General features: G+C 42.8%; 1 protein-coding gene across 7 annotated transcripts in view; it reads left to right on the top strand.

Moving 5' to 3' along the window:
* The window catches only part of ARHGAP12 (Rho GTPase activating protein 12), an 84495-nt gene that overhangs the window by 17879 nt on the left and 43493 nt on the right, over positions 1-23123 (top strand). The window lies entirely within an intron of this gene.

Here is a 23123-nt window from a genome sequence, read left to right as displayed (position 1 = left end):
ATTTCTGGCTGTGATATTACATAATTGTATTATAAGGGCTGACTTCATTGTATCTTGTACAGCTCTATTTATAAATGGGAGGGGAGCAGTTCAGGTAATGATGGAAATCATACGTCTGAGTTGACACAAACACGTGTAAGTGTGGTCGTAGTTGAATGAAAACCACAGCGATTTGTGTGCTGTCTGCAAATTCAGGCATAATGATGTACTAAGATGAGACAACCTGGAGAATTTTTACCATTGATTGTAATAAGAAAACATCCTATAAAGGTGCATAGTATGCAGCCATGTGATTTTTGTTTTGGCCAATTAGCTGTGTTGAATTCACTAATTAGCATATAGTAGTCGGGGTGTTGACATTTTTCACTTTATCACAGCACTTTAGTGCCAGTTCCTCTGTTTTTTACTCTTGCATATTTAATTAAAGAATAAAAAAAAAAAATATAAAGCTAATCACTGTGTAGTACATTTAAATGGCAGCTGTCCTGATGGACTGATACAAGGTTGTCTTAACCTTCGGTCAGTCTATTGTGTTAATAGTTTTCAGAAAACAGGGTGTACAACAGCAGTGGGAGCAGCTTCTTCTTACCTCGGTACCTCTGGTATCTACAGTATTACTTCAGATAGGATGGAGAGCAATGTGAGCAGCCTCTTCTTACCAGTATTCCTGTTATCACTACTATTAGATCAGATTTATAGGATGGACAGCAGTGTGAGCAGCCTCTTATTACCTCAGCATCCCTTGTATCTCCAGTATTAAATCAGGTACACAGGATGGACAGCAGTGTGAGCAGCCTCTTCTTACCTCAGCATCCCTTGTATCTCCAGTATTAGATCAGATACACAGGATGTACAGCAGTGTGAGCAGCCTCTTCTTACCTCAGTATTCCTGGTATCTTCAGTATTAGATCAGATATACAGAGTGGACAGCAGTGTGAGCAGCCTCTTCTTACCTCAGTATTCTTGGTATCTCCAGTATTAGATCAGATATACAGGGTGGACAGTAGTGTGAGCAGCCTCTTCTTACCTCCGTACCCCTGGTATCTCCAGTATTAGATCAGATATACAGAGTGGACAGCAGTGTGAGCAGCCTCTTCTTACCCCAGCACCCCTGGTATCTCCAGTATTAGATCAGATATACAGAGTGGACAGCAGTGTGAGCAGCCTCTTCTTACCTCAGTATTCTTGGTATCTCCAGTATTAGATCAGATATACAGGGTGGACAGTAGTGTGAGCAGCCTCTTCTTACCTCGGTATTCCTGGTATCTCCAGTATTAGATCAGATATACAGGGTGGACAGCAGTGTGAGCAGCCTCTTCTTACCTCAGCACCCCTGGTATCTCCAGTATTAGATCAGATATACAGTGGACAGCAGTGTGAGCAGCCTCTTCTTACCTCAGCATCCCTAGTATCTCCAGTATTAGATGAGATATACAGGGTGGACAGCAGTGTGAGTAGCCTCTTCTTACCTCAGCACCCTGGTATCTCCAGTATTAGATCAGATATACAGGGTGGACAGCAGTGTGAGCAGCCTCTTCTTACCTCAGCATCCCTAGTATTAACATTTTAGAACAGGGTTCTGTCTGCATATAGCCCAATATGAGGCCATAGCTGAGTTGGTTGATGCACGGACTGATGTCTGGGTAATATCTTGTCACTTTTCTTTTTTCGGGTACAGGAATTTCCTTTGTGTATAGCCATCAGTGTTATTGTAGTGTCCTCAATGTAAAGGCTTCTCCATCACCAAAGTGGGGAAGGTAAATGAATTGCTATGACATTATCTATTGTCCCTCTTTAAATCCTGCACCTTGTACTTTAGCCGTGTGTTATTCATTCTTTTCTAGGTTTTTATAGAAGTGATTCATATCTCATTACTGCTGCAGTTTTGCATTTTGTACTGTTGTATTTGACATTTATGATGTCGTTTTATTATTTGATTTTGCTTGTGCTGCTTTTGTGCCCTAGCTACAAGCAAATTAATATCCTCCGCTGTGACTCGCATCATTGTGATATTGCTGTGCCATTTGTTGCTAGGAGCAACCGGCCTCTTTAGGGATTTTTTTTTAGCACGCTGTTTCTTTATTATGTAGAGCAAAAAAACATATTTTATGATTTCTGCTTTATAAAAAGGTCATGTACCTATTTCACTGAAAAATAGACACAAAATGCCCTTCAGCCCACCACACTGGTACCGTTTAAAAATAAAAAAATATAAGCACAAGGACAAGCAAAACAATGTATTGCCATGCAGAAATGCATAAAAAAAATATAATTTTTTTTTAATTTTTTCACGCATTTGTGCATGGCAATACATCTTTTTTGTGCATATATTTTTTGTGCCAATAGTTAGGTAATCATTTCTGTTGGTGCAGGTTAAGTCTGAGCCCTGTTAATTAAAGGGAATTAGTCGGCACAAAAAGACTGTTCAAACCAAGCAGAGGGGCTCGGTGTACCCTCGTCATGGCCAAGGAGCTCAGTGGAAATCCCTACCTGCTTGTTTTCCATCCTTATCTTCCTTAGACGACAGCTCTGGCTTTACAGGAACCAGAGAAGGGTGAAGAAATGGACAAGAAGTGGGTGGAAATGTCCGTGCTGTCTTGAGCGCCTGTGCTTTGTTTGATCAGTCGTTTTGTGCCGACATATTCTAGGAACATACTGCATGCCACATTAATAATTGAATTACAGAACTGTTTTATTTAAAAAAAAAATAAAGAAAATTTGCATCAGTTCTTTTGTGTCATTTTGTTACTACAGCGACTATGCAGTTCCATGTGTCTCCATAGCAACAGACAGCTTAGACAAGTAGTCCAGACTTTCCTTCCTTTCCTACTTTTTGGTAACTTATGCTCAGCATATTACCAAGAAATGAATGACCGCTAGAAACCTATTTTATTAAGTGCAGGGTCTGTTTTTAGTCTGTTACCATGGAGACACATAGCTTTGTATTGGAACTGTAAACAAGCAGTAGTAGATTTTTAATTGCAACCTGTTGCAAAAATGCATAATTTTCTAGTTTTCGAAATAATAAAATGTCGGTAAAAGTGGAATTGGCCATTAGGAAAAAAAAAATCCATGTTTCCTTTTGTCATGTAGTGCCAGGAGGAGCATCTGGCCTCCCCAAACACATTAGATTGCTGGCTGATCCCATCAAATTGGTGTTATCTGCCATGTAAAGCCTAATGCCCACGGCCGGCTTACACTTTCCGCTGTAGCGCGTGGCTGCACTATGCAGAAGTTCAGATAAATGATTAATGATGGAAATGGAAATTAGACTGTTTATTTCTCCTTTAGAAAGTTCAAACCATTTTATAACGTGTAAATGTTTTATGCTCTTTTTTTTTTTTTTGTCAGGGATTCAGCTTGGTAAAGTGGTGTAATTATGTCAGCCAGAAATAAGAGAATAACATCGCCTCCTTAGTTCTGCAAGTCAGGAGCCTGGCTGCCGCATGTTGTGGACGTTACTAATTTTGTTGTAATTAAACCTAAAAACATTTCCTCCACTTTGAAAAATTACTTTTTGATGGAGTACCCTCATGAAAATTAGCCGATAACTGCCCGGACCCCAGCATTCAGCTATAATCAGCTGGATCCGTGTGTTTTTTTTAACATAGAAATCAATGTAAAATGGCTCCGTTAATTATCCATCTGTTGTTCTCCTATCTGTTTTTTGCTCACTGAGGTGCAAACGTAAATATTTAACATATACTATTGGATGTGTGAACTTTCAAGTACCGTATTTTTCGGACCATAAGACGCACTTTATTTCCTCCAGTGGAGGAAAGTGTGGGGTGCGTCTTATGGTCCGAATGTAACATGTGCGAGGGGGCACAGGAAGTGGGATCGTCCTCACAGGAGGAAGAAATATGTCGCCGCTGCAGGAATCCGGCGCTGGAGAAACAACGTGGTCCCGATGCTTCAAGTGAAGGAATAATCATTAGTCGCTTCCCTGCCCACCTGTCAGCGCCGAGCAGTGAACGGGGAGCAGCAAATGAATATTCCTTCACTCAAACAGCGGACGCACATGGTTTCCCCAGCGCCGGATTCCTGCGGCGGCTGGGGAGATCTGTGTCCAGTGGAGAAGGAGGTGGCAGGAGCAGGGGGCCAGAGGAGGGATCACAGTCACATACCTGACAGCACAGCGCGGGCTGTGCTGATGCTGAGTGCTCCCGTATTGGACCTGTGGTGACATAATGAAGAGGGCGGGCTGGAGCATCACATGACAGCACAGAGCCCTCCCTCTCCATTATGTCACCACAGGTCCTTCAGGCACCGCACTAGCTTCCAGGACCTGTGGTGAGGTAATAAGAGGGAGGGCTCTGTGCGGTCATGTGATACTCCAGCCCTTCATTACGTCACCCAGGTCCTGTAGCTGTACAGAGAGAATATCTGTTTTCTAGCATGGCTGGCTGGCTGCAGGACCTGCACTGATGTGACCACAGCCTGTACAAGTAAGAATTAAAAGGTTCGTGATTACAACACCTAAAAAAGCACGCTGCCACTCCTGTGATGAACTATAACTCCCAGCATGCCATAGGATCTGCAGGACATGCTGGGAGTTGTAGCTCTCCCATGGGATCTTAAAGCAGCACTCCAGTGTTATTTTTCAGTGCTGGAGTAGTGCTTTAAATATAAGTCCTGTGCCCCCATTCTTATACTCACCCTCCAGCGTATTCACATACTACTTTACAGACACCACACTGGTCCCACAGCACCATCTTCTAACCGTAGCTTCCAACATAATAACATACTATTATATATAATAACAACACATATAATAGTATGTTATTTATGTTATTTAATATTTTACCACGTTTTTTGCTTTAAATATTTTTTTCCCCTATTTTCCACCTCTAAAACCTGGGTGCGTCTTATAGTCCAAAAAATATGGTAACAATCTGTCTTAAACTGATCCAATAAACAAAAAACGGATCTGATTCAAATGGGAGAACGGATGTATAATTGACCATTTTTCCATTGACTTCAATAAAAAAAAAAACTTTTGCAGCTAAAATCTGTTTAAAAAAAAAAATATATATGTTGTCGTCTTATTACTGGACATATGAACAAGGCCTAATGCAGCACTGTCCCGCCATCTCATGGATCACTTGGTTTTAGGGAACGTTGCCTACAGATGGAGCACCGGCCTCGATCACGCTTGTATCAGTGACTGGTTTAATTATTCTTGTTGATCTCTTGAGAAACCACCTTGTTTGCTCTTGAAGGTGTATGGCGGCACTCCCTAAAGGGACATTATGATCCTTCAGTGTGATGGTTTCAGATCATCCCACATCTGTAGGAGTGACAACACAAAGCCTAAAATTCACGGGAAAGCTTGTAAATGCTTGACACCATGTCACAAGGTGATCCACTGCGTCGCTTTCTAAACTGGCCACACACATGACGGAGCGGTGAGTCAGTACGTGAGTAGCTGCTACTTCTCCTTACAAGATCGCCATAAACATCCGCTGGTAAAGATGTTTGCTTTCTGGACATGGCTTCCTAACATAAGAGGTTTGCAGGCGCCTTCTCTCCGCTGCAGGCGCCTTCTCTCCGCTGCAGGCGCCTTCTCTCCGCTGCGGGCGCCTTCTCTCCGCTGCGGGCGCCTTCTGTCCGCTGCGGGCGCCTTCTGTCCGCTGCGGGCGCCTTCTGTCCGCTGCGGGCGCCTTCTGTCCGCTGCGGGCGCCTTCTGTCCGCTGCGGGCGCCTTCTGTCCGCTGCGGGCGCCTTCTGTCCGCTGCGGGCGCCTTCTGTCCGCTGCGGGCGCCTTCTGTCCGCTGCGGGCGCCTTCTGTCCGCTGCGGGCGCCTTCTGTCCGCTGCGGGCGCCTTCTGTCCGCTGCGGGCGCCTTCTGTCCGCTGCGGGCGCCTTCTGTCCGCTGCGGGCGCCTTCTGTCCGCTGCGGGCGCCTTCTGTCCGCTGCGGGCGCCTTCTGTCCGCTGCGGGCGCCTTCTGTCCGCTGCGGGCGCCTTCTGTCCGCTGCGGGCGCCTTCTGTCCGCTGCGGGCGCCTTCTGTCCGCTGCGGGCGCCTTGTCTCCGCTGCGGGCGCCTTGTCTCCGCTGCATTCGCCTTGTCTCCGCTGCTGCAGGCACCAGCGTTCCGCTGCAGGCGAACTTCAGCACAGCACATTAAAAAATATCTTGCCTATATGCTACCAAGGGATTTTCCAGGCTGAAGATTAATTTCTGCAGTCGTTCTTGGTGACCATAGATTGTAGAGTCACTACAGTGTTCAATATGCACACTGTCTGGATGATAAGGTAGTTGTCACTTAACTGCTAGTATGCAAATCCCATACTAGCAATCACGTGACCGCCCATTCGTGCTGAAAATAGAGGGGAATCCTGACAGCGTGCACATCACGATCCAGCAGTCTGCAGTCACATAGTGACAGCAGAAATAGATCTCTTGAGCCTGAAAAACCATTTTAATAAACCTTAAGCAGATATAAATGTTTTCCCCTTACAGGGACCCCCAGCTGTAACCTTTGGGGGGTCTTCGCTGTAAGTGTATAATTACCCTGCAGCACCCCCCGCAGGAGAAATGAAGTGTTACACCGTGTCCATTCTTATCAGTGGGCTGGACAAAGCTTCTCATTTTAACAGTTAGAACGGATCCTATTGAGGTTTTTGGAGCGAAAACTCTCCAAATCGTCCTCCAAAACGCCTTAAAAAAAAGAAAAAAACTCTGCAAAATGACTGTACACAGAGCATTAAATGGATCCCTGTATTAGGCTCCGCAGATCCCCGCATTGTAGGCTCAGGACAGTCCTGCACATTGTGCTGTTTATGCCGATCCCTGCACGAACAGAACCTGTGACGTGTGTGAATGGAGCCTTCCAGATATCCGAGCAACAGGGTACAGTGGTGTTACTTTTTTGTTCATTAATGTGGTGATCTTCTTACGTGTTTCTATTAGGATGGCATTTACCCTTTTTTTTGCTTCGCCAAAAATCATGTGAATTCTGAAGTTGCAAAAAGAAATCGTGACGACCACATGCGGTTCTGTGCAGAAGTGATGGCGGTGTCGGCATATTATATATATACCGTATATATAATCTGCCATCTGAGGGCTGGGATCTCGGCCCCAGCAGTGCGCGGCCAGTGCGGGCTTCTCCACCGCAGCAGCGGCCCCCACACTTGTTATCATTCAATTATACTCATTGTTCTTAGTGAATCAGCTGTGCAAAATGAGCACTTTCATAAGGGCCTTTTCCATTAGGCTTTTTTTTCCCCCCACTAGAACATGAAGTTCCCCCAGAAACTTGCTGCACATACCAAACCGCACACAAAAAGAAAAATGGGACAATTGTACAAACCTGCTGCATCTATTGATTCCCTAAAAATACAGATCTGGATACTGCGGAGCTGCAGTGTCAGTCTGCAAAATTAATGGGTCTCTGTCAGTTCTGGTTCTTGCAATTATAATCAGTCAGGTTTGTGTACATGAGGAACACCATTATTTCTGGCCATTATATGTATCCTCATTTTTCACAAACTTTCCCCTCAATTTTCAGTTGTCACTTAACTGGTGGGAGCAGACCAGCTGCTGAGATGTCTCCTTTACACGGTACAGTGCACACAGATAAGGGATTTCTTCTCCTCTATCTGTGTATAACTTACTAAGAAGCTACAGCAGACTGGAGGACATTATGCTGCAGTACTGAGCAGTAAAGCTGTGAATCCATCTCCGAGATGAAATGACACACTTACAAACCCGTGCTGCTGCTTCCTAGTATCTTCCCTCTCCTCCATAGTCTTGTATAGACAGCTGCAGTCTGATTACTCAGTGATGGGGAGCAGTCATACGGATGTATAAACCGGAGCGAGGTTGGATCACTGTCCACAGATCGGCCGAGGGCTCTCCAGACCTGAGCGTGACTGCTGTATAGAAATACATGAAGCTGTCACACTCTGGTCAGGAGAGCTGCCGGCCAGTCCATGCACTGTGACCTCGCTATAATTTATACTGCCGTCTGACTGCACTCACATTGCAATCCATGTTTTAAACCAGATGGATTTGAGTCGGGGTTTTTTTTTTTTCCAGAGTGAGTTGAGGAGATGTGTGGATGACAAGTGGCTCATAAGTGGAGAAAGAAGGAAATTTCTCGAAGATGTATTGGAAAATTTTTTTTTCACTTGTCTGATGTGTTGAAAACAATGTGATTATTGAAGTTTTATTCTTGTGATGTTTCTTACTCCAAATCCAATAGCTGGGTTTCCGAGTAAGGACTTGTGCGCGCGGCCATATTGTGGATACTTTTTTTTTTTATAAGTTTGTTTTTAACTCTCCCCATAAGATACCTGCCTGCCAATTTTATGTCTCCACTTTTATATGAATGTATAAGATTCTGGTAAAATAAAAAGATGTATTCCCCCTCCTAATGTATTATATGGCTCGGTAATAGTGTCGGATATAAGGCTGACGTTGCGTTGTACATTTAGTGTTTCTGCTTTTCGCTGAACTTTGATCCATCGCTGTATAACTATTTGTGGTGGTGAATCTAGAGGGGCGTGTGGATACGGTCCCCCCCCTGTGCGCTGTCTGCGGTCCCCCCCCTGTGCGCTGTCTGCGGTCCCCCCCCTGTGCGCTGTCTGCGGTCCCCCCGTGTGCGCTGGCGCCGGTCCCCCCTCTGCGCTGGCGGCGGTCCCCCTTACCTGAATCAGTCTAGGAATTTGAGAAAATCCACATTTTTACATGCTCTTTGCCCATGGCAGGAGCAGCAGTCTGTGTCGTGGTATACAGCTTTTGTGCAGGCTACATACACCGCTTCTTGTGCCATTTTTCACCTCCTGATTCCTAAGTATTACGGCCCGGTTATTGAGATACTTCGCCTTACATGTGGCATATCCTGCAGATTGTCACCTCTCCTTACTTTACTTCCTAAGCACTTGTTTCTGCCAAGTAGATGTCCCTCAGCTCTGCTTTATCGGTGTCTGCAAGCAGCACTGGCCACAGGAGACCACATCTCTGGGGGGCTACCCCTGGTATGCTGCAAATGCCTATGTGCCATGCATCTAATGCATCGGCAAACTTAATCATGGAGATCCCCAATGAAAACAGAGCACAATGGATGAGGCCCGTGCGCACTCACTAACCTCAGACCTCAGCTCCCCATTACATAGAATCCTGATGGTCTTGAGGTTAGTGAGTGCGCACGGGCCTCATCCATTGTGCTCTGTTTTCATTGGGGATCTCCATGATTACGTTTGCCGATGCATGGCACGTCGGCATTTGCAGCATTCCAGGGGTAGCCCCCCAGAGATGTGGTCTCCTGTGGTCAGTGCTGCTTGCAGATACCGGTATAGCGGAGCTGAGGGACATCTACTTGGCAGAAAAAAAAATGTGTATTTCCCCCAATTTTATGTTTATGGGGCCTATCTGGTACTTCAGCTCTGCCCCATTCAAATAAATGCTACTGACGTGCAATACAAGAGCCTATGTCATCTGAGTGCAGTCCGATTTCTGCAGACTCACACTTAGCTGACACTCGAATCTAGCTCCATGTGTCCGCTTAGTGTGATCTGATTCTCTCGGTTGTCATTTACACAATCAATCCGATTCTCTTACATTAGCAAAAATACACTCGTGTGTCCCCGGCCTATAAAGAAAAGTGGTGCTGTCAGTGGTAGAGAGAAGCCAACTATTTTTTTTCTATCAAAGGGATATTAAACCTGCTGCCATGTAGTCCTCCATATTTCTGAGCTCTGTATAAACCTGCCCCACCACTGATTGGCTGCTTTCTGTGTACACTGTGCATAGGCAGACAGCTGCCAGTCAGTGGTGTGGGTGGAGTTATACACTGCTCAGCATTCAGAGAACTGAGAGATCAACAGCAGAAAAAACAGAAATAGGATCAAAACTGTGGCAAGCAGTCCAGTAAGTGACACATCATTGGAATCAGACGTTCTGCCTCTACATCATCCTGCACTCAGATTACTTGACAAAAACCTGTTGACAGATTCCCTTTAAATGGTTAACCACTCAAACATAACTGCAGTAAGCAGCCCACTAAGTGACGCATCACTGGAATCAGGGCCTCTGCCCCTATAGCAATGTTCTCTCACACGGGGTAGCAGAAACCTTGTGACATCTAATCTGACCTCAGTGCTTACTCCGTGGCCATGGTTTTTATTATAGGGGAGCAGCAGAGCATGCCTTCTGCCTGCAGCCTTCTTGGGGTTCACACAGAATTTGTGTTACATGGATTTTGTAGCAGATTGTGCTCCAAAATGTAAATCAAGAACCCCTTCAAATACTCAATTTCAATGGGAAAAAACACACCTGTTGTCCATTTACTTATTGTATTGTTTTCATCTTTTTTTTTTTTTTTTGAGAAAAGCAGCATTTCTGTCTGAGGGGGGAAAAAAGCATTTTTTTGTGCATTTTTCAGACAGAAATCCACTTACATAATTGTGTGAACTTGCTCTTATATAGCCAGACGTGCTCTGGGGACACAGAAGATGGGTGCAGCTAATCCCCCCTCCATGTGGGGCCTAGGACTTAGCCTGATAGACCTCCGGGAAGAGATCTGTCATGGTGGAGAAGCGGAGTGGTGCAGATTGGCGGCCGTGTAATCCGTTCCCAGCAGCCCGGGTCTCTCCGGCACTCACGGTGCGTCTGCGCTTCCCTTTTGTGGTCAGTATTGGCTTGGCACTGTGCTATCTTTCTCTGGCAGCTGCCGCTTGGACCCTGCATGCACAGACGGCAGATGTGTACAGTCTCTGTGTCCTTTTAGCTCTTCTTTAGTCCTCTTTATAACATGGTGTAATTAGTGTCGGGGTCTTCCTGACCCCCTTTGCCAGCGGGCCGCGCTGCACATGGTCGCTACTAATACCCACACCGTACTCTCCCAATGTGTTTATGTAATTTGCCGGCACACAAAGCACTGACCTATTTGCAAAGGTTGTTATTAGTCTTTTATCCTCTTAAGTAGTTGACTATTGCTTCAATTGTGTAGCCGGGGGATTATAAGGCGGATGACTGTCTTATTTTGATTAATTGTGAGTGGTTAAGCCTCTCTTTTTGTGTAATACACAATTTTTGCCCTCTCTTGGCACTGACGCACAAATGTCTCCTAGCGGGCGCCCGATCTTTTAGATGTTCTTTGACCTCGGTTGTAAATATTTGCATCACTTTCTGGACTTCCGGAAAGGATTTCTGCAAATGAGGATTCAAATTGGTGTCGAGAGAAGTTCTTCACAATTTTTATTTTTTTTATTTTTAGAAACTGTAGTGTTTTCAGTTCTTCCCTATTTTGAGAATCTTCTGTCCGTCTGTAAATGAAAACACTTTTATATACAGAAAACTATTTTTTTGCACTGTATCCAGTCTAGTCAGTGTTACATGAGCGGTTCTGTTACCTGGCTTCACAATACAACCTGCATACATTAAATACATGACTAAGATCTGATGTGACAGGTTCCCCTAATTTACATTTCCTCAGTGTACCTCCTCCCTGCTGCTGCTGATATCTCGCACTGCTCGGTACAAGCTGCAGCTGGCAGGCTGGGTCAGGTTGTATACACTTGGACTCAGACACTCTATCATTCTTTATCTGGACTCATAAAATGCATGTTTTAATGTCCTGGGTTCAAATTTCACCAAAGTCAACATCTGCAAGGAGTTTGTATGTTCTCCCCGTGTTTGCGTGGGTTTCCTTCAGGGTCTCTGGTTTCCTCCCACATTGCAGACACATACTCATAAGGAATTTAGATTGAGAGCCTCAATGGGGACAGTGTTTGTAAAGCGCTGTGGAATCAATGGAGCTGTATGGGCCAACACTAATATTTATTAAAAAAAAGTCTACAATTGAGGACGTTTTTCCTTATCAAATATAATTAATACATTTTTCATATGGAAACAAACTTTAAAGTAGTTGCCCGATGAACAAAGTACATTTTAATGAATAGATGTTAACTTTATTATAATATTCCAAAATTGTATTCTCTGTAAGAGCAGTAAAAAGCATATGGCCCAATGGCCTAACTTTAAATATGTAATAACAAAGGATAAAAAAAACTAGAATAATGCAGATAATAAAGTAAGATGCAAACAAAAGTGCCCCCAAAGACAGTATGGTACCCCCACAGTGGATTCCTCCACTTTACCCTCCACATGCACAGTGTGATTCACTACTGTGCCATTTACCTTCCTCAATCCCCCCCCCCCCAACAAAGAATGGTGACCCCATCACAGTATGGTTCTCCAACTGTTCTCTCCACACAGCCCTCCATACAGTATAATGGTCCCATATAGTGCATCATGCAGTATAGTGGTTCCGCATAGTGCACCTCAGGGCTGTGGAGTCGGTAAGCCAAACCTCTGACTTTTCAATTTCCCTGACTTCCAACTCCACGACTTGAACGCCCACTCATATCAACTAAAAAACAGATCTATATATCGGGAACAGAACAGACATTTATAGGACATTTCATAACTTTCCCAAATTATTATGAAAAAATTTAAATCACATCCTGCATTGTAGTATTGTACCCAATTTATTATATATTTTAGGAGTCTGTATACATTTTGGTGGAGTCAGTATAAAATGGAGTGACTCCGACTCCTAAAATGTATAATAAATTGGGTTCAGTAGTATAATGTAGGATATGATGTAAATTTTTTCGTAAGAATTTGAGAAAGTTATGAAATGTCCTATAAATGTCTGTTCTGTTCCTGATCTAAAGATCTCGGCTTTTAGTCGAGCTGATTCTGTGCTGCACTTTATGTACATGTTCAGTAGTGACCAGTGCTGTGGAGTCATAGATGAGCTGAATCTGTGCTGCACTTTATGTACATGCTCACTAGTGACCAGTGCTGTGGAGTTGTAGTGGAGATGAATCTGTGCTGCACTTTATGTACATGTTCAGTAGTGACCAGTGCTGTGGAGTCATAGTTGAGATGAATCTGTGCTGCACTTTATGTACATGTTCAGTAGTGACCAGTGCTGTGGAGTCGTAGATGAGCTGAATCTGTGCTGCACTTTATGTACATGCTCAGTAGTGACCAGTGCTGTGGGGTCATAGTGGAGATGAATGTGTGCTGCACTTTATGTACATGCTCAGTAGTGACCAGTGCTGTGGAGTCGTAGTTGAGATGAATCTGTGCTGCACTTTATGTACATAGTCAGTAGTGACCAGTGCTGTGGAGTCATAGTGGAGATGAATCTGTGCTGCACTTTATGTACATGCTCAGTAGTGACCAGTGCTGTGGAGTCGTAGTTGAGATGAATCTGTGCTGCACTTTATGTACATGCTCAGTAGTGGCCAGTGCTGTGGAGTCGTAGTGGAGATGAATCTGTGCTGCACTTTATGTACATGCTCAGTAGTGACCAGTGGAGTTGGAGGTTTGGCTTTGGAAGCAAGACTGATGCATGACTAGTTGTTAATTGCAAATACCTTTGAACGACTCAATATGTGAAAGGCACTCCTACATAAACTATACAACCTACAAGCAATAAACAGGAGCAAAAATGCCAATATAAATTAATTTATAACCTCTTTATTGATTACATGATTTTAATAAAAATGATAGAAAAAACAGCATCAAGCAGAGGCCACACAGGATCCTTAACAATGAAGGACATGTAGAGGTACATGTATAAATTAGATAGCAATGCAATACTACAGATAGAATTATCTTGGCAATTATGGGTTGTGCAAAGCCACAGATATGTCACTGCATACAAGTAGATATTGATCTTATTAAACATATTGACCCTTGATAGATATATAGATAGATAGAGATAGAGAGATAGATAGCGATTACAATAGTCTAAGCAAGTCAAAAGTGGCGCTATGCAAACAAATAAACCTCTAGGAATAAGCTTACCTGCAAAAAAAAATTATGGATAAACATAAGTATATCAACCTGTGTGGACCCAGGCTGGACACAAATGATGTATAATGACCCAACTGTCTTGTTCATTATGGAGAGCCTGACAGCTGATATATGCTGTCCAATCCACGTGCAGCATGTATCAGACGCTGGCTAAACGATTCCAGCCATGTATGTTTAGCTCTGAAACCCTGCGGCGGAGCGAGCCACACTGGAGACTTGTTGGGGCGGGGGTGTGCCCACGGCTTCTCCCTTGGATGATGGGTCTATCTATCAATCTATTATCTATCTATCTATATATATATATATATATATATATATATATACACACACACACACACACACACACACACACACACACACACACACACACACACACACACACACACACACACACACACACACACACACCTTTTTGTTTCTGGAAACAACACGTGTACATTAACCACAATAGTCAGATGCCAACCCCATCTTTTATAATGAAATGTCTGTTGTGAAAGGAGGGGTATCAGGGTCAGTGGTGACAGCAAAGTCCCAGTGACCATTGTGAAAATTGCAAGATTGCAAATTTTATTTTTTAAAATATATATAGGAAAATGGAAAAAAAAAATAGCATTGGCAAATTTTTGTTTTGAAAAATACATGTAACACAAAAATCTGATTTAAATGGAACCTGTCAGGCGATTCATTTTGCCCAAACTGTGGCCATCATGAATTGTAACCTGGCTACATACCGTAATTGCAGTCAGGTATATTATTATCTGGAACAGTCTGGTAGTTCAGAATAAATATACTTTTGGGGTGAAGCCGGAATAGTCTGGCCCCTGGCCGGCTCTTCCCAGCACCACTACAGGTGATTGACAGGTCTCCCCCCTGCCTGTACATTACAATAGACCTGTCAATCGCCTCTCGCAGCTTTGGGATCTAGACTCGCTGCCTGTGGTTGGTGATTGCAGAGCCTCTCATAGCCTGTTAGTCTGTGACTTAGGTTTTGGGCTTGGAGCTGACTTGTTGCAATGCTGCTGCAGAACCTCTCCTTGTTCGGTGGCTTGTGGTGTGATTGCAGGCTGTTTTTCACGGTGGCAGTTGCACTGTTTGCAGCTCTCAGCAGCGTGTTTAGTGAAGGCGTGATAATCTCTGTGCCAGGAGGGAGAGAACAATCGCAGAGCCGAGCTTTGGCAGCAGAAAGTAAGGTTTCGTCATGCAGCAAGTAATCCAGGCTGGTTGAGTTCACTGTGTGGAGGTTGTTAGTTTTCCAGATATTGTCGGTGGGCGTTCAGCACAGATCTGTGCGGCTGCCATGGTGTTGGTGAATTCTGCTCCGTGTAATGGGTTTTTATCTCCATAGATGAGCCACTATGGGATCGCAGTATGTGAGACCTATGGTACAGGTCCTTGTAGCAGCCCCATAGTCCTCAGCACTTTGCACTAGGGCTGCTTTTTGCTGTACGCACAATGGAAAGCTATAATCCTAGCATCCGGCGGGACTGGTGATCTGAAAGTTCAGTTTACAGATTCCACAAGGCTCAAAGCAAGATATTGTAGTTCTGAGCATTTTATCTAGAACGGACGGTGTAATGCCACTCACTTGTACAAAGATCCCTAAACCTTCCAGAGTCCTAGAACTGAAAAAGATCTATGTCCTCGGCGAGTCCGATTCTTGCTGACTGCTCTGTACAGTGAGAATCGCCTCTGTCCCTGGTGTGACCGGTCCTATAGCTGCTGGGTTCTGGGGAACTCTGCCCACGAATGCAAGTCCAGTGACTCAGACATATTCACCGGGTCAAATATCAATGGGCGAATTCCAGTAAAACCCACCGACTCATCAGAAGATGAATGCCGACCATTCAGAGTGACATCTGTTCTTCAGTTTATTTATTTTTTTTGTTTAATTTCTGTGCACACACAAAGCGGCCCCATAGACTCTGATGGGTATGGAAAAAACTGATGTCAAAATTAGGCCCTTTTCACACGTTAGTTTTTTGCTATCAGTCGCAATCCGTCGAATTTTGAAAAAAAATGGATCTGGTGACTGATGCTGCCGGATCCATTTTTTTCTCATAGACTTGTATTAGCGATGGATTGCAACGGATGGTCTCACATTTCTTCCGTCGTTCGCTGGATCCGTCAAAAACTGTTTGTCCAACGGCCGGAGACAATGGACATAGTAACATTTTTATGTACATTTAAAAAACGGACAGGGACTGATCTGTTGCCATCCGTCGTTTGCTCACATGGAAGCCTATGGCAGCGGATCCGTCAAACAACGGAATTCGGTGATGGATTCCATTTTTTAGACTGCGCATACTCCGATTTTTTTTATTTTTAGGATCCAATTAGCCAGATCCGCTAGTCAGATCCAGCGAAAATAAGAGTGTAGGGTTCTTATTCCCCACTGTTTATTGAGAATATGGGGTTCATTTGGATTGGTTGTTGGTCTGATGAACGGCTGTCTAATGTGAATGACCTGTACAGACTCCACTGTGGGTTTCGCCTCTTACCTGACATTGGTCCCTGGCCCCATCCTCCAGAGTGTCAGGCACTCTCTATACCGCCACGTGGTGCTCTGAATGAAGGTGGAGGCATGCAGAGATGCAGCAGGCTCCGCTGAGGTTTAGGGTTCATTTATTATGGTTCTGTAGAACTTGGAGTTATCTGCAGACTAATTATATGTTTGCTTGGAAGGTCCCATCACATCCATAAGGTGGTCACTGTGCGCTGGCCTCTTTGTTCTGCTGGTACTTACTGGTCCCAGTTATGAGACTCCCACCAATAGACTGTGAATGTTAAATTCTGGGAAATGCCTTTAATTCTTGCAACAATTCTTTCCTATGGGAGCTGCTGACTTCTGTCATCAGTCTGTAGTTAATGTCTGGTAGGGCAGTATACGGTGATGCTTTACTACCAGCTGCTCACAGTATATCCCGTGTGCGGAGCGGCATATAACCTGCCAGCACCATCGTCCCCTCTTTCATCACTTTAAATATAACTTTTTTGTAAATCATTTCCCAGACAGTAAAATGACTGATATATGACGTTCCTGTTCCACGCAATTTTACAGCGATTCAGCAAAACAAATGATTCCTGTACGCCACGAACCGAAAGTGCTGTTCTGATACAAGACCTTCAACTAGAGGTTTCTTAAGAAAATGGTAATAACCATTAATTGCATAACTGTTGGTAAAGCCTCCTACTAATTGTCTGGGATGGCGCCTTCTATATGTGGACATTGGGGATTGTGAACAGTTACACCATCATCTTCACGGATGTGTTCTCCAGTTTAGACTTCTGTGCTTCTATAAATGTCTTCTATAGCTTAGACATCAAACAATATTTCTAGTGATCCACTTTTGTGTATGAATTCAAATATCTATTCTGGAATAAAAACATTTACCAAAGCTAAAATGATTGCACATTCCATCCATTTCCATAGATTGCCGAGTAATATTGGATTTAATTAGTACAGCCCTTTACTCTCTCCCTGCTGAGCTACCAAGGAGGGGGGGGGGCTCCTACATTAACCAAACAGACAAAAAAAAAACATGGAAAAGTGTCATCCTTTACAACTAGAACAAGTTGATTTTTTTCTTTCCATATGGAGAATAAGCGGACTGTGTATCTGTAGAGGGAACTTACAAGGTAATGTAGTCCTGTGATCACAGCAGCATCGGCATAAAAACTTTAAGACTTGTGCTGCTTTAGGGTACGTGTCGTAGATTTGGACCAACAACCGCACTCAGACAATGTATTCAGATTGCATCAGAAATGTGAAGTATTTATTGAGTAACACCACAGTGGTCAATTGAGTTCTGAGGTAACGTTTCGACCCTTTGGGTCTTTATCAGACCTCACTTAATGAGTAGAGAGTGATGGAGGAGAGAGGGGGACACTTGTCCGATGGATGGAGACAGAAACTCCACAAAGTATCCAAGAAAGCTGGGAAGTGCGGGGGTCCGGTACGGCACGGACAGGGAGCAGCGTCCCTAGAGGCACTGTGGGTCCAGCAGGAGAGAGGAAGGCGTACCGGACCCCCGCACTTCCCAGCTTTCTTGGATACTTTGTGGAGTTTGTCTCCATCCATCGGACAAGTGTCCCCCTCTCTCCTCCATCACTCTCTACTCATTAAGTGAGGTCTGATAAAGACCCAAAGGGTCGAAACGTTACCTCAGAACTCAATTGACCACTGTGATGTTACTCAATAAATACTTCACATTTCTGATGCAATCTGAATACATTGTCTGAGTGCGGTTGTTGGTCCAAATCTACTGTATGAGTTTACTGGATACTTTCCAGGTTCAGCCTGCACCAGCTTCACTCCAACAGAGTGCATGCCTTTCCCTTTTAATTAGGGTATGTGTCCACGTTCAGGAAACGCTGCATGTTTGACGCTGCGTAGAGCCGCCAGCGTCAAACACGCAACGTCCAGATGTTACAGCATAGCGGAGGGTAAAACTGCATCTAATGATTAGTGAAATGCGTAGTAACTATGTTAATGCAGCTTACTACGCATGTCACATCCCGGCCTACCTGTCCCGCCGCCGGAAGCCCCGCGTCGACTGCAGTTCTCGCGGTAAGATAAGTTCTCGCGATAACTTAGCTTACCGCGAGAACTGCCGTGCACGTGACCGGGGGTTATCTCCGGTCACACTAGGCTGGTTCTCACGGTCAGTTGACCGTGAGTGCTAGAATGTAGGTGACCGCTGGAGAGTGATGGATACGATAGATAGATGGATACGATAGATAGATGGATACGATAGATAGATGGATACGATAGATAGATGGATACGATAGATAGATGGATACGATAGATAGATGGATACGATAGATAGATGGATACGATAGATAGATGGATACGATAGATAGATGGATACGATAGATAGATGGATACGATAGATAGATGGATACGATAGATAGATGGATACGATAGATAGATGGATACGATAGATAGATGGATACGATAGATAGATGGATACGATAGATAGATGGATACGATAGATAGATGGATACGATAGATAGATGGATACGATAGATAGATGGATACGATAGATAGATGGATACGATAGATAGATGGATACGATAGATAGATGGATACGATAGATAGATGGATACGATAGATAGATGGATACGATAGATAGATGGATACGATAGATAGATGGATACGATAGATAGATGGATACGATAGATAGATGGATACGATAGATAGATGGATACGATAGATAGATGGATACGATAGATAGATGGATACGATAGATAGATGGATACGATAGATAGATGGATACGATAGATAGATGGATACGATAGATAGATGGATACGATAGATAGATGGATACGCTAGATAGATGGATACGCTAGATAGATGGATACGATAGATAGATGGATACGATAGATAGATGGATACGATAGATAGATGGATACGCTAGATAGATGGATACGCTAGATAGATGGATACGCTAGATAGATGGATACGCTAGATAGATGGATACGCTAGATAGATGGATACGCTAGATAGATGGATACGCTAGATAGATGGATACGCTAGATAGATGGATACGCTAGATAGATGGATACGCTAGATAGATGGATACGCTAGATAGATGGATACGCTAGATAGATGGATACGCTAGATAGATGGATACGCTAGATAGATGGATACGCTAGATAGATGGATACGCTAGATGGATACGCTAGATAGATGGATACGCTAGATAGATGGATACGCTAGATAGATGGATACGCTAGATAGATGGATACGCTAGATAGATGGATACGCTAGATAGATGGATACGCTAGATAGATAGATGGATACGCTAGATAGATAGATGGATACGCTAGATAGATAGATGGATACGCTAGATAGATAGATGGATACGCTAGATAGATAGATGGATACGCTAGATAGATAGATGGATACGCTAGATAGATAGATGGATACGCTAGATAGATAGATGGATACGCTAGATAGATAGATGGATACGCTAGATAGATAGATGGATACGCTAGATAGATAGATGGATACGCTAGATAGATAGATGGATACGCTAGATAGATGGATACGCTAGATAGATGGATACGCTAGATAGATGGATACGCTAGATAGATGGATACGCTAGATAGATGGATACGCTAGATAGATGGATACGCTAGATAGATGGATACGCTAGATAGATGGATACGCTAGATAGATGGATACGCTAGATAGATAGATGGATACGCTAGATAGATAGATGGATACGCTAGATAGATAGATGGATACGCTAGATAGATAGATGGATACGCTAGATAGATAGATGGATACGCTAGATAGATAGATGGATACGCTAGATAGATAGATGGATACGCTAGATAGATAGATGGATACGCTAGATAGATAGATGGATACGATAGATAGATGGATACGATAGATAGATGGATACGATAGATAGATGGATACGATAGATAGATGGATACGATAGATAGATGGATACGCTAGATAGATGGATACGCTAGATAGATGGATACGATAGATAGATGGATACGATAGATAGATGGATACGCTAGATAGATGGATACGCTAGATAGATGGATACGCTAGATAGATGGATACGCTAGATAGATGGATACGCTAGATAGATGGATACGCTAGATAGATGGATACGCTAGATAGATGGATACGCTAGATAGATGGATACGCTAGATAGATGGATACGCTAGATAGATGGATACGCTAGATAGATGGATACGCTAGATAGATGGATACGCTAGATAGATAGATGGATACGCTAGATAGATAGATGGATACGCTAGATAGATGGATACGCTAGATAGATGGATACGCTAGATAGATGGATACGCTAGATAGATGGATACGCTAGATAGATGGATACGCTAGATAGATGGATACGCTAGATAGATGGATACGATAGATAGATGGATACGATAGATAGATAGATAGATGGATACGATAGATAGATGGATACGATAGATAGATGGATACGATAGATAGATGGATACGATAGATAGATGGATACGATAGATAGATGGATACGATAGATAGATAAATGGATACGATAGATAGATAGATGGATACGATAGATAGATAGATAGATGGATACGATAGATAGATAGATGGATACGATAGATAGATAGATGGATACGATAGATAGATAGATGGATACGATAGATAGATAGATGGATACGATAGATAGATAGATGGATACGATAGATAGATAGATGGATACGATAGATAGATAGATGGATACGATAGATGGATACGATAGATAGATAGATAGATGGATACGATAGATAGATGGATACGATAGATAGATAGATGGATACGATAGATAGATAGATAGATAGATGGATACGATAGATAGATAGATAGATGGATACGATAGATAGATAGATGGATACGATAGATAGATAGATGGATACGATAGATAGATAGATGGATACGATAGATAGATAGATGGATACGATAGATAGATAGATGGATACGATAGATAGATAGATGGATACGATAGATAGATAGATGGATACGATAGATAGATAGATAGATGGATACGATAGATAGATGGATACGATAGATAGATAGATGGATACGATAGATAGATAGATAGATAGATAGATAGATGGATACGATAGATAGATAGATAGATGGATACGATAGATAGATAGATGGATACGATAGATAGATAGATGGATACGATAGATAGATAGATGGATACGATAGATAGATAGATGGATACGATAGATAGATAGATGGATACGATAGATAGATAGATGGATACGATAGATAGATAGATGGATACGATAGATAGATAGATGGATACGATAGATAGATAGATGGATACGATAGATAGATAGATGGATACGATAGATAGATAGATGGATACGATAGATAGATAGATGGATACGATAGATAGATAGATAGATGGATACGATAGATAGATGGATACGATAGATAGATAGATAGATGGATACGATAGATAGATGGATACGATAGATAGATAGATGGATACGATAGATAGATAGATAGATAGATGGATACGATAGATAGATAGATGGATACGATAGATAGATAGATGGATACGATAGATAGATAGATAGATGGATACGATAGATAGATGGATACGATAGATAGATAGATAGATGGATACGATAGATAGATGGATACGATAGATAGATAGATGGATACGATAGATAGATAGATAGATAGATGGATACGATAGATAGATAGATGGATACGATAGATAGATAGATGGATACGATAGATAGATAGATAGATGGATACGATAGATAGATGGATACGATAGATAGATAGATAGATGGATACGATAGATAGATGGATACGATAGATAGATAGATGGATACGATAGATAGATAGATAGATAGATAGATGGATACGATAGATAGATAGATGGATACGATAGATAGATAGATGGATGGATACGATAGATAGATAGATGGATACGATAGATATATATATACGAGAGCTATCTATCTAGCTGTGTGTGTAAACATTCTTCAATGGAGTATGTAAATGAAGAGGTTGGACAAGAAATGACATCACAATTCTTTTTTTTTTGTACATCTTTATTTAGCTTACAAAAACACACACAAATCTGCATGAAAAAAACGCATGAAAAACGCATCAAAAATGCAGGTGACCTGCCAGTGACCTCAGGTGCAGAATTTACCTGCGTCAAATCCTGGGCAAATCCTGAACGTGGACACATACCCTTAGATGCCTGAAAATCAAAGTTAAAAGAAAAATGTGTAACTTTCTATATTTGGTACTAAACCACCTCATGTCTTAAGATCTACAATGTTTCAGAGAAATGACGAGTCGGGCCACGTGATGGACCGTCAGATCTGCGTGGTCCATTTGTTTCTCAGATGCATTTTTATAGCACCTCACGTGTTTGTGAGGACAGTATATCTGTGTTCTCGGAAAGATGTTTTGTTATGGGATTATACTATGGGAAGGTAGTATTTTTTTTTTTTTTTTCTCTATTATAAAAATGGTGTTTTCTCCCATCTTCAAAATGTAACATGCCCTCTAGACTGGATTCCTTCTGTTTTAGAGAAGGTTTTGAACCCAAACCAATACATTTGTTTTTATTAATCTGTTTTGGAGTCCTATGGCCTATCCACTTTATAGGTGACAAATGTTTAGTTACTCCTGGCCCCACTAAGGGGACCACAACTGATCAATAGAACGGGACAGTGTCACCAAGAGTTTGAATGGCAGCGGTGGTCACACATACGTCCTGCCCCTCTATTCAGGGGCTGTAGGGCTGATGGGACCCTCTG

This window comes from Ranitomeya variabilis, chromosome 6 (assembly GCF_051348905.1).
Source record: "Ranitomeya variabilis isolate aRanVar5 chromosome 6, aRanVar5.hap1, whole genome shotgun sequence".
NCBI classification, from domain to species: Eukaryota; Metazoa; Chordata; class Amphibia; order Anura; family Dendrobatidae; genus Ranitomeya; species Ranitomeya variabilis.
This window is presented reverse-complemented; position numbering and strand designations above follow the sequence as displayed.